Here is an 11,376-nt window from a genome sequence, read left to right as displayed (position 1 = left end):
CTTGGAACTTATTTCAAAGAAAAGAAAGACTTCGGAATCTGGTGTCTCCAACATTGGGGAGTCAATTTTTGATGGGGTGAAGTTTTACAAGAGGCACGTCCTTTCTCATTATTCTATTGCTATGGATGATGCCTTCATCAGAAACCATCTTCAAATCTTGCTCCGAGGAGGGATACGTACTGCAGGAGTTTGCGCTTCTCTCTTGAAAAAGCTGGAGAGGGTTCCTTTGAATGCCACCCAGCATTCTTTGGAGGCTCTTTAGGGCCAGTTGGCCATTTTTTGAGAGGATGAAAAGCGACTGTTAGGGGAGAAGGCCCGCCTGGAAGATGAGCTCTCCAAATCTCGTGAGAAGGAGAAACAGTTGATGGCTTCTTTAGCTATGGCTGAGGGTTTGAAGGAAAAGGCCAAGAAAAACTACGTCTGTTTATTTTCAGATAAAATAGAGATGAAAGAGAAACTAGAACGGCTCAAGGAGGGGTACCAGGATTTGGAGGAGTCTGTGGCTGAAGACACCGCGGCAGTGTTGGAGGTGTTGAAAGAGCAAGTCTGAGTTTTGGCTCCCGACTTGGATTTGTCACCCCTTCACCCGGACAAAGTTGTTATTGACGAGAAGATTGTTTTTCCTCCTCGTCCTTCCACTGACTTCGAGTTGAAGACAGTTGGACAACATGTCATTGAATCTCCTCCCCGTGAGGTTAATACATCTGAGGAGTTGCTGTCGAGTTCTTCTGTTCAACTTGATGCTGTTTCGACCTCTGCTGTCAAAGAGGTTCCTCCGACCTCTCCGACTTCTGTGGCCAACCCGACTTCCCCTTCGGATGGTGACTCCAATTCCCTTATTGGCCCTATTTGAATTTGTTCTTAAGGCCCGACTTGTGGGTCCTTTTTAAACTCTCTTATATATATCTTTGTTATTTGCGTTGGTCTCTGACTTTCGATCCTTAAGAAAGGGATCTTTAATAACTGGTACTATTTACTTTTTGGATGCTTAATCATAGAGTTTTTAACGAAGTAGCTGTTTTTGTGAAAAAAAGTTTTATTCACTTATGATTGTTAGCGCTTGATTAGTACTTTTAGGCTTCGTAAAGCTTTTGTGAAAGCTTTCACTTGGATAATTCTTTTTCCATTACTTAGTGTAAACGTTCAACTTTAGTTTCTTGTTGAATCGTTTTCAGAACTTAGGTTATTCTTATTGCCGACTTGTACGTCATTTGCCTTCTTATTGCTGAGTTGTTATGATCGTCTGTTTACAACCTCTTTACACCGACTTGTACCTCGTCGCTTTATCCTGTCGACCACATAGGTCGGGCAAAAGATTTTTGCGATTTTTTGAGCTTAAGTCGGTGCATATCGTAGTAAAGGTAATGGAATTTTTAAAGAAAGAAATACTATTATTAATGAAATATAACTTTACAAATATGCTTTGACTACTAAGGGAATAAATTCCCCTAGCCACCGCTTTGATGCCTCGTTAAAACCCCCTTCGGGAAAACCCTCCTCGGAAAAAAATTATGGAGTCGGGAAAAAGAGTACATCAGGGAACAAAGTACGCTTCTAGCTATAATATCTTTTCATATTGCACGCGTGCCACGATTTAGGGAGCTTGGCTCCACTTAGGCTGGACACTTTATAATAGCCCTTTTCCAGGACTTCAGCTATCTTGTAAGGTCCCTTCCAATTTGCACCAAGCTTCCCTTTTCCCGACTTGTTTACTCTGATGTCATTTCGTATTAAGACTAGGGCGTTTACCACGAAGCTCCTTTGAATGACTTTTTGGTTATACCTTGTCGTCATCCATTGCTTTAACGCTGCTTGTCTTATTTGTGCTTGCTCTCGAACCTCTGGAAGTAGTTTGAGCTCTTCTTTTTGGGCTTGGATGTTGTCCACTTCGTCATAAAATCTCACCCTTGGAATTTGCTTATTGATCTCAACAGGAATCATGGCTACTATTCCATATGCAAGTTGGAAGGGTGTTTCTCCAGTTGTGGAGTAAGGTGTTGTTCTATAAGCCCATAAGACTTGAGGAAGCTCTTCCACCCAAGCTCCTTTTGCATCTTGTAGCCTCTTTTTTAGTCTTTCTAATATAACCTTATTAGCGGCTTCAGCTTGTCCATTGGCTTGAGGATGCTCTACTGATGTGAATTGATGTTTGATCTTCATGCTGGACACTAAATGTCTAAATGTGGAATCTGTGAACTAAGTACCATTGTCTGTGATGATAGAATGGGGGACTCCGAACCGAGTAATTATATTCCTGTAAAGGAGTTTTTGACTTTTCTGTGCCATGATAGTGGCTAGGGAATCTGCTTCTACCCACTTGGTGAAGTAATCTACTCCCACAATCAAATATTTGACCTTTCTTGGAGCTTGGGGAAAAGGTCTGAGTACGTCCAATCCCCATTTCGCAAAGGGCCAGGGAGAGGTAACGCTGATAAGCTCTTCGAGGGGAGCAACATGAGAGTTTGCGTGCATCTGACAAGGTTGGCATTTTTTAACAAAGTCGGCAGCGACTTTTATAAGGTCGGCCAGAAGAACCCAGCTCGGATCACCTTCCTGGCTAAAGATCTTGCAACGAGGTGATTTCCACAAATGCCATTGTGTACTTCATCCAGGAGCTCCTCTGTCTTAGAGGTTGGAACGCATTTTAATAATGGCATAGATATCCCTCTTTTATAAAGGACATTTTACACCAAAGTGTAGTTCTGTGCTTCCCTTTTAAGTTTGTGAGCCTCCTTGTGTTCCTCGGGAAGGATGTTGAATTTCAGATATTCGACTATAGGAGTTATCCATCCGAGGCCTAATCCTGAGACGGGTAGAATGTCCGACTTGTTATCCGTCTTCATGACGGAGGGATCCTGAAGAGTTTCTTGTATAAGGCTCCTGTTGTTCCCCCTTGGCTTGGTACTTGCTAATTTAGAGAGAGCATCGGCTCTACTTTTGAGATCTCGAGTTATGTGTCTGACCTCGGTTTTCCGGAATTGCCTAAGATGCTCGAGTGTTTTTTCCAAGTATCTTTTCATATTAGGATCCTTTGCCTGGTACTCTCCATTGATTTTGAGAAGTCACTACTTGGGAGTCATTGAAGATGATTACCTTGGTCGCACCGATTTCTTTAGCCAGTTTTAGTCATGCAATCAGGGCTTCATATTCGGCCTGGTTATTGGAAGCAGAGAACTCAAATGTCAAAGACATCTCTATTTGAGTATCCTCTTCATTGACCAATATTATGTATGCTCCACTTCCAACCTTGTTGGAGGATCCATCTACATAGAGCTCCCAAGTCGTGGAGGTTTCAATCTGGTCGCCTGTATATTCTGCGACGAAGTCAGTGAGACATTGGGCTTTGATTGCTGTCCGAGTTTCATATTTCAAATCGAACTCGGATAGCTCTATGGCCCATTGAACCATTCTGCCCGCAATATCCATTTTCTGAAGGATCTGTTTCATGAGTTGGTTCGCTCGGACTCTTATGGTGCCAGCCTAGAAATAAGGTCCGAGCCTTCTGCATGCTACAATTAAAGCGTATGCCAACTTTTCAATTTTTTAATACCTTAACTCGGGGCCTTGCAACACTTTTCTGGTAAAGTAGATGGGAAGCTGTCCACCTCGTCTTCTCGTATCAAGGTTGACGCTATGGCCTTCTTGGAGATAGCTAAATATAATACCAGTTCCTCTCCCATTTTTGGCATAGTGAGGATGGGAGATTGGCTCAAAAATTTCTTAAACTCCTGAAAAGCCTCTTCATAGTCAGGTGTCCATTCAAACTGGCATCCTTTCTTAATCAATGAAAAAAGTGGCAAGGATCTTAGGGCTGATCCTGCTAAGAATCTGGATAAGGCTGCAAGTCGGCAATCCAACTGTTGGACTTCCTTTAGACAGGTCGGACTCTTTATTTCTAGGACTTCTCTGCACTTGTCGGGGTTAGCTTCGATTCCCCTTTGTGTAAGCATAAATCCCAAGAATTTTTTAACTTCTACTGCAAATGTGCACTTGGTAGAATTTAGCCTCATTCCATGCTTCCTTATGGTATCGAAAACTTGAGAGAGGTCTGTCAGTAGACTGACTTCATCCTTGGTCTTCACTAGCATGTCATCTACGTATACCTCTATTAGGTTTCCAAGGTGAGGTGCGAACACCTTATTCATCAACATTTGTTATATGGCCCCTGCATTTTTTAATCCAAATGGCATGACCACATAGCAGTAGTTTGCTCTGGGTGTGATGAAAGAGGTTTTCTCCTGATCTGACTTGTACATTAGGATTTGATTATATCCTGAGTAGGCATCCATGAATGATAGATATTGATACCCCGAGCTGGAGTCTACTAAGGTGTTAATGTTGGGTAGACGATACGGGCCTTTTGTTCATGCTTTGTTGAGGTCGGTATAATCGACACACATCCTCCACTTTCCATTCTCCTTTTTGACTAACACTACATTTGCCAGCCTTGCTGGGTACTTGAATTGCTGGATGAACCCGGCTTCTAGCAAGGCTTGTACTTGCTCTTCGACCACTTGAGCTCGTTCTATCCCAAGCTTTTGTCTTCTTTGTTAGATAGGTCGAGATCTCGAGTGAACTGCTAACTTATATGTCATAAGCTCGGGATATATTCTGGACATGTCGGAAGCTTTCCAGGCGAAGAAGTCAGAATTTTCTTGTAGGAGTTTTACAAGCTCTTGCTTCAGATTTTCCTTTATGCTGACTCCTATATTGGTGTTCTTTCCAGCTTCTCGTCCAATCTGGACTTCCACCATTTTCCCTCTGGGTTGGGGTCGTAGCTTTTTCCTTCCTCGGACTCCTCTGAGTTCAATTGCATTGACCTCTTTACCCTTTCTTTGGAGGTTCAGGCTTTCATTATAACACTTTCTTGCCAAATTTTGATCTCCTCTAATGGTGGTAATTCTATCTTCTGTTGAGAACTTCATGCAAAGATGAGGAGTGGAGACGGCTGCTCCTAGTCAGTTTAAGGTCGTCCTTCCAATCAAAGCGTTATATGCCAATGTCACATCGACGACAATGAAGTTGATGTTTAAAGTCTTGGACCTCAATCCCTTTCTAAAGGTTGTATACAAAGGGATGAAGCCCAGTGGCTTAATAGGAGCATCTCCCAATCCGAAAAGAGTATCCGGATAGGCTTTTAATTCCTTCTCTCTAATCCCAATTTATCAAATACTGATTTGAACAGTATGTTGGTGGAACTTCCTTGGTCTACCAAGGTTCTATGTAGGTGAGCATTGGCAAGGATTATGGTAATTACCACCGGGTTATCGTGCCCGGGTATGATCCCCTGTCTATCTTCTCTGGTGAAGGAGATTGTGGGAAGGTCGAGTTCATTATCCCCGACCTGGTAGACTTCTTTCAACTGCCTCTTATGAACGTGTCATTTTGGAGTCTATAGGGTCAGACCTCTCCATTCGTGGCCTTCCTCATCTCTCTTCCTTTTTCCATGATTGTTCGACCTTTCCATGAGATATCTATCCAGCCGACCTTCCCTGGCCAGCTTTTTTTATCACATTTTTTAGGTCGTAGCAATCATTTGTGGAATGCCTGTACAGCTTGTGGTATTCACAATATTCGTTACGATTTTCACCTTTTTTGTTCTTAATGGGATGCGGAGGAGGAAGCTTCTCGGTGTGAAAGATTTCCCTATAGATATCCACTAAGGAAACTCGTAGCGGAGTATAGGTGTGGTATCTTCTGGGCTTCTTGGGCCCGACTTCTTCTTTTCTCTTAATCTCCCTCTCTTTTTCTTTCGACTGTTGAGGGTGCCCTGGTCACCAACTCGGCTCCTGTAGCCTGGCATTTTCTTCTATATTGATGTACTTTTCATCTCATTTTTGTACATCACTTAGGGAAGTCGGATGTCTTTTTGACATAGACTGGGAGAATGGGCCTTCTCAGAGGCCATTGACAAGTCCCATTATCACTACCTCAGTAGGTAGGTCTTGGATTTCCAAGCACGCTTTGTTGAATCTCTCCATGTAGTCTCTTATGGATTCTCCAACCTCCTATTTTACTCCGAGTAGACTGGTTGCATGCTTGACTTTGTCTTTTTGAATTGAGAATCGCATGAGAAACTTATGCGAGAGGTCGTTGAAACTGCTTGTCAAGTATCGGAAGCCTGTAACGAGTCGTGTCCGAGGCATCGGCCAGATACATTCGACTTTTGAAATTACAGAGGTGATGCTTTAGGCCAGTGGTTCCATCGTAGAAATTCATGTCGAGGATTTTAAAGTTTCTAGGAACTCGTGCCCGTATGATATCTTCTGTGAAGGGATCTTCTCCCCCCAAGGGGGTATCTTCTTGAACTGTGCGGGAATTTTTATTCCGAAGATCGGATTCTAATTTTGAGAGCTTGTCTTCGAGCTCCCTTTGTTGCTTGATTTCACTTCTTAAACTCCTCCCCGCCTCACGCTGTTGCTCTAGCTCTTGCTCTAGTTGCTCGAGTCGACCTTGATGCCCATGTAGCAACCCCATAAAATCGGTGGAATGTGTTCGCTCCTCCCCTTCCGGTTGGTGAATCTAAGAAGGGATCCTTTTCTAGTCTTGGACACTTGAGGGGCTTTCACCGTGCGGTCCCTCCATTCTCGGGGGAGGTACTATTATAGCCCGATCGTTGTTGACCATATCTTGGTATTCTTAGTCTGAATCGGATGCGGTGCGTCCGTCTTCATATTGGTCGTCTGCCATGAAGCGTTGATCTCCAGGTCTCCAGCAACGGCGCCAATATTCCGAGAGTTACCTGAAACTGGATTGCCTTTGGGCTTGTATGTGAGGCCCAAATCCTCAATGGAGTAGATTCTGACTTAGCTCGCATTCTATGGCCGTCATCCGAGTTGTTTGTGGGAAGGTGGAGGGTGGTACCTGCAAAACGCTCCAATGCTTAAGTTAGCAAGGATCTTAGCAGGTTTTAATGTATTGGAACTTAAATGTACCTGAGTGTGTCATAGTATTTATAGGAGATGAGGCAATAACCACCGTTGAAATAGTTTCACTTTTGATGGTGGATAACCGTCCCTTTATCTTAAGGTTGTTGAGATCTCTCTTCTAGAAGTGGGTGAGAGATTCAGGGGGGCAATTGCTCACTCAATTAAGTGTGAGCTGCCTATTTCAATTTGTTCCGACCTCTTAGAAGAGGTCGGACACGTGGATGAGGCCATTCTTCTTGATAGGGCCTTTTAACTTTATTGGGCCTAGCTTATATTTTGGGTCAGGTATGAACAATTATATACCATACAAAATTGATATTATTAAATGATAAAATTAAATTTATTTCAAAAATAAAAATAAAGTTTAATTAAATTAAACATTAAAGAAGTTTGGTACATTAGAGATAAAAAGACATAATTTATATTTTATTGTACATGTATCATTCTTTTTTTTCTTTTTCGAAAATTTATCTACTAATCATTCTACAAGTATTTTATGACGAATAAAAATCTTTAAGATTAAAATTAAAAAAAATATTACTTAGAATGAAAGTAATGTGAGTAAAAATAATTTATTTAAATGTGATTAAAAAATAGAATAATTATCAACCATAAAAAATTGATATTGTTAAAGGATAAAATTAAAATTTATTTTAAAATTAAAATAAAATTTAATTAAATTAAATATTAAATAAGTTTGGTACATTAGAGTAGAAAGGGATAATTTATATTTTATTATACATGTACCATGCTTTTTTTTTCTTTTTTTGAAAATTTATTTACTATTCATTCTACAAAGATTATATGATGAGTAAAAATATTTAAGAGTTAAACTAAAAAGATAAATTTTACATAGAATGAAAGTAATGTGATAAAAAATAATTTACCTAGACGTAATTAAAAATAATTGAATAATTATTTACCATAAAAAATTAATATTTTAAAAAGATAAAATTAAAATTTATTTAAAAGTTAAAAATATATATTCTTTCAAATTGAAAAATCAAAAAACACCAAAAATAAATTAATCTAATATAATATAACCAAAAGTATTAGGATTTTTTATTTAAATTAAAAATATAAAATATTTACCGATTTAAATAAACGTACAACTATTTACTAAAATACATTTTGGGTCACATCTCGGATGCAATGGGAGAAACCACACTAAAAACGTATTACGAATGCACTGCTACCGTGTTGTGACACATTACGTGCTAGTCATATTTCGGATGCACCCGAGATATGAACAAAACTATATCTCGGATGCAGTGCATCCGTGATATGACAAAAATTAGTTTTTACCCACTGCATCCGAGATATGCACAATTAGAGTGATAAGGGCAGTGCATTCGAGATATGGTCTAAAGCGTGGGTAAAAACTAATTGTGCATATCTCAGATGATGGAAAATCCGCCTGTAATTAAATAGACAAAACGCTGCATTTTATTAAATTATTATAGACAGAAAATCCGTCTATAATTTAAATTTTCCGTCGAAAATATTGAAAACCCTAATTTTATCACCACCCATATTCACACTCCATTCAAACACCATTCACACTCCATTCACACTCCTATTCGCCCTCATCCCTGGAACTCTTTGCCCTGCAGCTTGTCGCCCGCAGCCATCGCAGTCTCTGCCGCCACTGCAGCCACGCAGCCCCCACATCAGCCCTCGCAGCTCCCCGCAACCCCACAGCCTCGCAGCCCCGCAGTGGCACAGCCACCGCAGCCCCTACACAGACACAGCCTCCACCGCCACCGTAGAAGATCCGTTGCCATCGTAGAAAGCTGTGTCGCCTTGATTGGAAGCTCCCTCACCGTTGTTTGGAAGCTCGTTGGCCGTCTCCTTTGTTCGAGCGCTCTCATTCTCTCTCTCTCTGTGTCGGTGAGTATGATAAATTGAGTACGATAAATTGTCGCTCTCCTTTTGTGTTTCTGCCACTGCTCTTCCTCCTGCAGCCGGTGAGTACGATAAATTGAGAACATTGAATGATGTGTAATTTGTTAAACAGTCACTTTGTTGTTCATAATTTTGCTCATTTTTTTATTCATACTTGTTCATAAGCACTGATAATATTGGATGATGTGTACTTTGTGAATTTTGTTCATAAAATGTCTGTTTACTGTTCATAATATTGTTCATATTTGTTCATAAACAATGATAATATTAAATGCTGTGTAGTTTGTTAATTTTGTTCATAAAATTTTTGTTTGCTGATTCAGAGTTTGTTGATTATGGTGAAAGTGCTACAGGAGCCGTAGTTCACAGGACTCTGCAGTTAGTCCTTCAACATCAGGACAATATAGTACAACTCTTTCAAGATTGAAGCAAAAACTGAGTGGTTTTTGGTTGCATGTGGTTCAGCGATGGCCTATGGTATATTTATCCTCAATAAGAGAGCTAGCTTCTAAACCTTCTAATAATTCAATTTTTAATTCTTGTATTTATTAGGATCTTTATTTTTTATTTTCATTTTGGTGTTAATCCTATATATATTTTTATGGTATATTCTTGAAAACGATTACTCTGAATGCACTTCCCCTGCAGATAGAAGTGCTTCTTGCTTTCGATCACTTGCTTTCTCTGTAAGCACTATCATCTTTTATCTTTTATTTCATACATTCAAAACTTAATGTATTCCCTCTTAATCACACTTAATTTTATGCCAAGTTTTGATTTGTTATATGCTATTCATTATTAGTAATAACTAATGAAGTTTTGAGAGATTTTTGTTCAGTCTATGGCGCACAAGTTTTTTTCTGATATACTCTGTTAGTACAATTAACAAAAATGGGTGAATAAAAATGTGTGATCAAGTTTTAGTTTTGAAATTAGTACAAGATCTTTGATGTATTCTTTGTTTCTCATCTTTTTATGAGTCAAACACTTTGTAAAATGTATGTTATTGATGGTACTAATAAGTGATTCCACCATTAGAAATAATGAATCATGATCATTAATTTTCTGCATATAATATCTTTTATCATGCATGTGTTATAAATAAAGTGGAATTATTGTTCTATTTTCTCTCATCAACTTGGCAGCATACTTTAATTTTCTTCTTCATTATATTTCCAAAGTGGTTTCTGAATGAAATATATACTGGAACTCATTCCTTTCAATATAGCACTTTGTGGATTGCATTGAACGGCTGAGAAGTTTAACTGATATAAGCCTTTATTTCGGCTCAGGGGAAATTGATCGAAATTCATTTCAGCGCACTGAGGAAAATCTGTGGGGCTAAAATTCAAACATGCAAGAATTTTCAAGTTACTGATATATGCCAATTCCATTTCACTAACTTGAATAGTTTTGTTAGAAAAAGTAACTTGTGCCCTATCGAAACTTTATATGTAAATTCATCACCAATTTATTCATACTTTATAGTTTCCTCTGCAATGTGATTTCTTTAAGCTCAGTTGAAGTTGTAAGTATTTACTCACACCATTGATTTTTCTCCATTGCAGATAGGCTGAAGCTTAGAGCGGCTAGTGAATATAGATATCTTAATCACAGTGACTGAATGCAATAGGTGGTGTTAATGTTGCTAAAAAATTAAGACACATAAAACTAGTGAAAGAATGTTTTGGGATAGGGGTGCTAACTTTACTTATCAATGGTTTCAATTTGTAGTGTGATTGGTCTCTATGTTAGTCCTTAATAGTATAGTGAACAAGTTAAACAACAGTTTCGATTGGGTATAGTTCAAAGTGATGAGCATTTAAATAGTAAAAGGTGATCGTTTGGTCTAATATTTGTGGAGTTATGGAATATAAGAGAAAGGAGTCTTTGATAATTAGCTGGCCAAAAAAAGATGCCATATGTAATTTTTTTTTCTTTCTTTCTTCCATTTACGCTTGTGTAATGCTGTGTATTACTTGTGTTGTCACTAACAAGAAAAAAGTGTTTAATGGATACAATCAATAAGCTTTCTATCAGTAATTGAGGATAGGAACTATAAAGTTTGGTTCTATTTATATCAAGTAATTAGGGGGGAAATGGTACTTTTAAGACATGGATATTATTCTAAGAGTTTGCTAATTAACAAGTGTCTAATCAGCTAGTTTTAATACATATATGAAAGGTGTTGATGTGAGCTGTGTTATAATTATCTTCACATCCATAAATCCTTGTCTTTTTCATGACATTCTGCTTCTGCCCTAGCTACATTTGATTTTTCCTGGAATATAGTATATATTAGCATCTTATATTATTGTGGGAAGGTAGATATTTAAATCTGAAAGGGGATTAAATGTTAATTATTTAAATTTAATTTTGATTTAGGACAGGATACTATAGCCTTGTTTTGTTTGGTTCATGTAGCCATGCAATGTTTAGTAGTTATTGTTGTAGTGGTGGTGGTTTTTATGGTGACACATAATTACACTTTAATTAATTTCTATCTTGAATGAAACAAATAAATTGGATGACTCTTCACACT

The sequence above is a fragment of the Arachis hypogaea genome, chromosome 4 (assembly GCF_003086295.3).
Source record: "Arachis hypogaea cultivar Tifrunner chromosome 4, arahy.Tifrunner.gnm2.J5K5, whole genome shotgun sequence".
Taxonomy (NCBI): domain Eukaryota; kingdom Viridiplantae; phylum Streptophyta; class Magnoliopsida; order Fabales; family Fabaceae; genus Arachis; species Arachis hypogaea.
Note: the sequence above shows the minus strand (reverse complement) of the source record.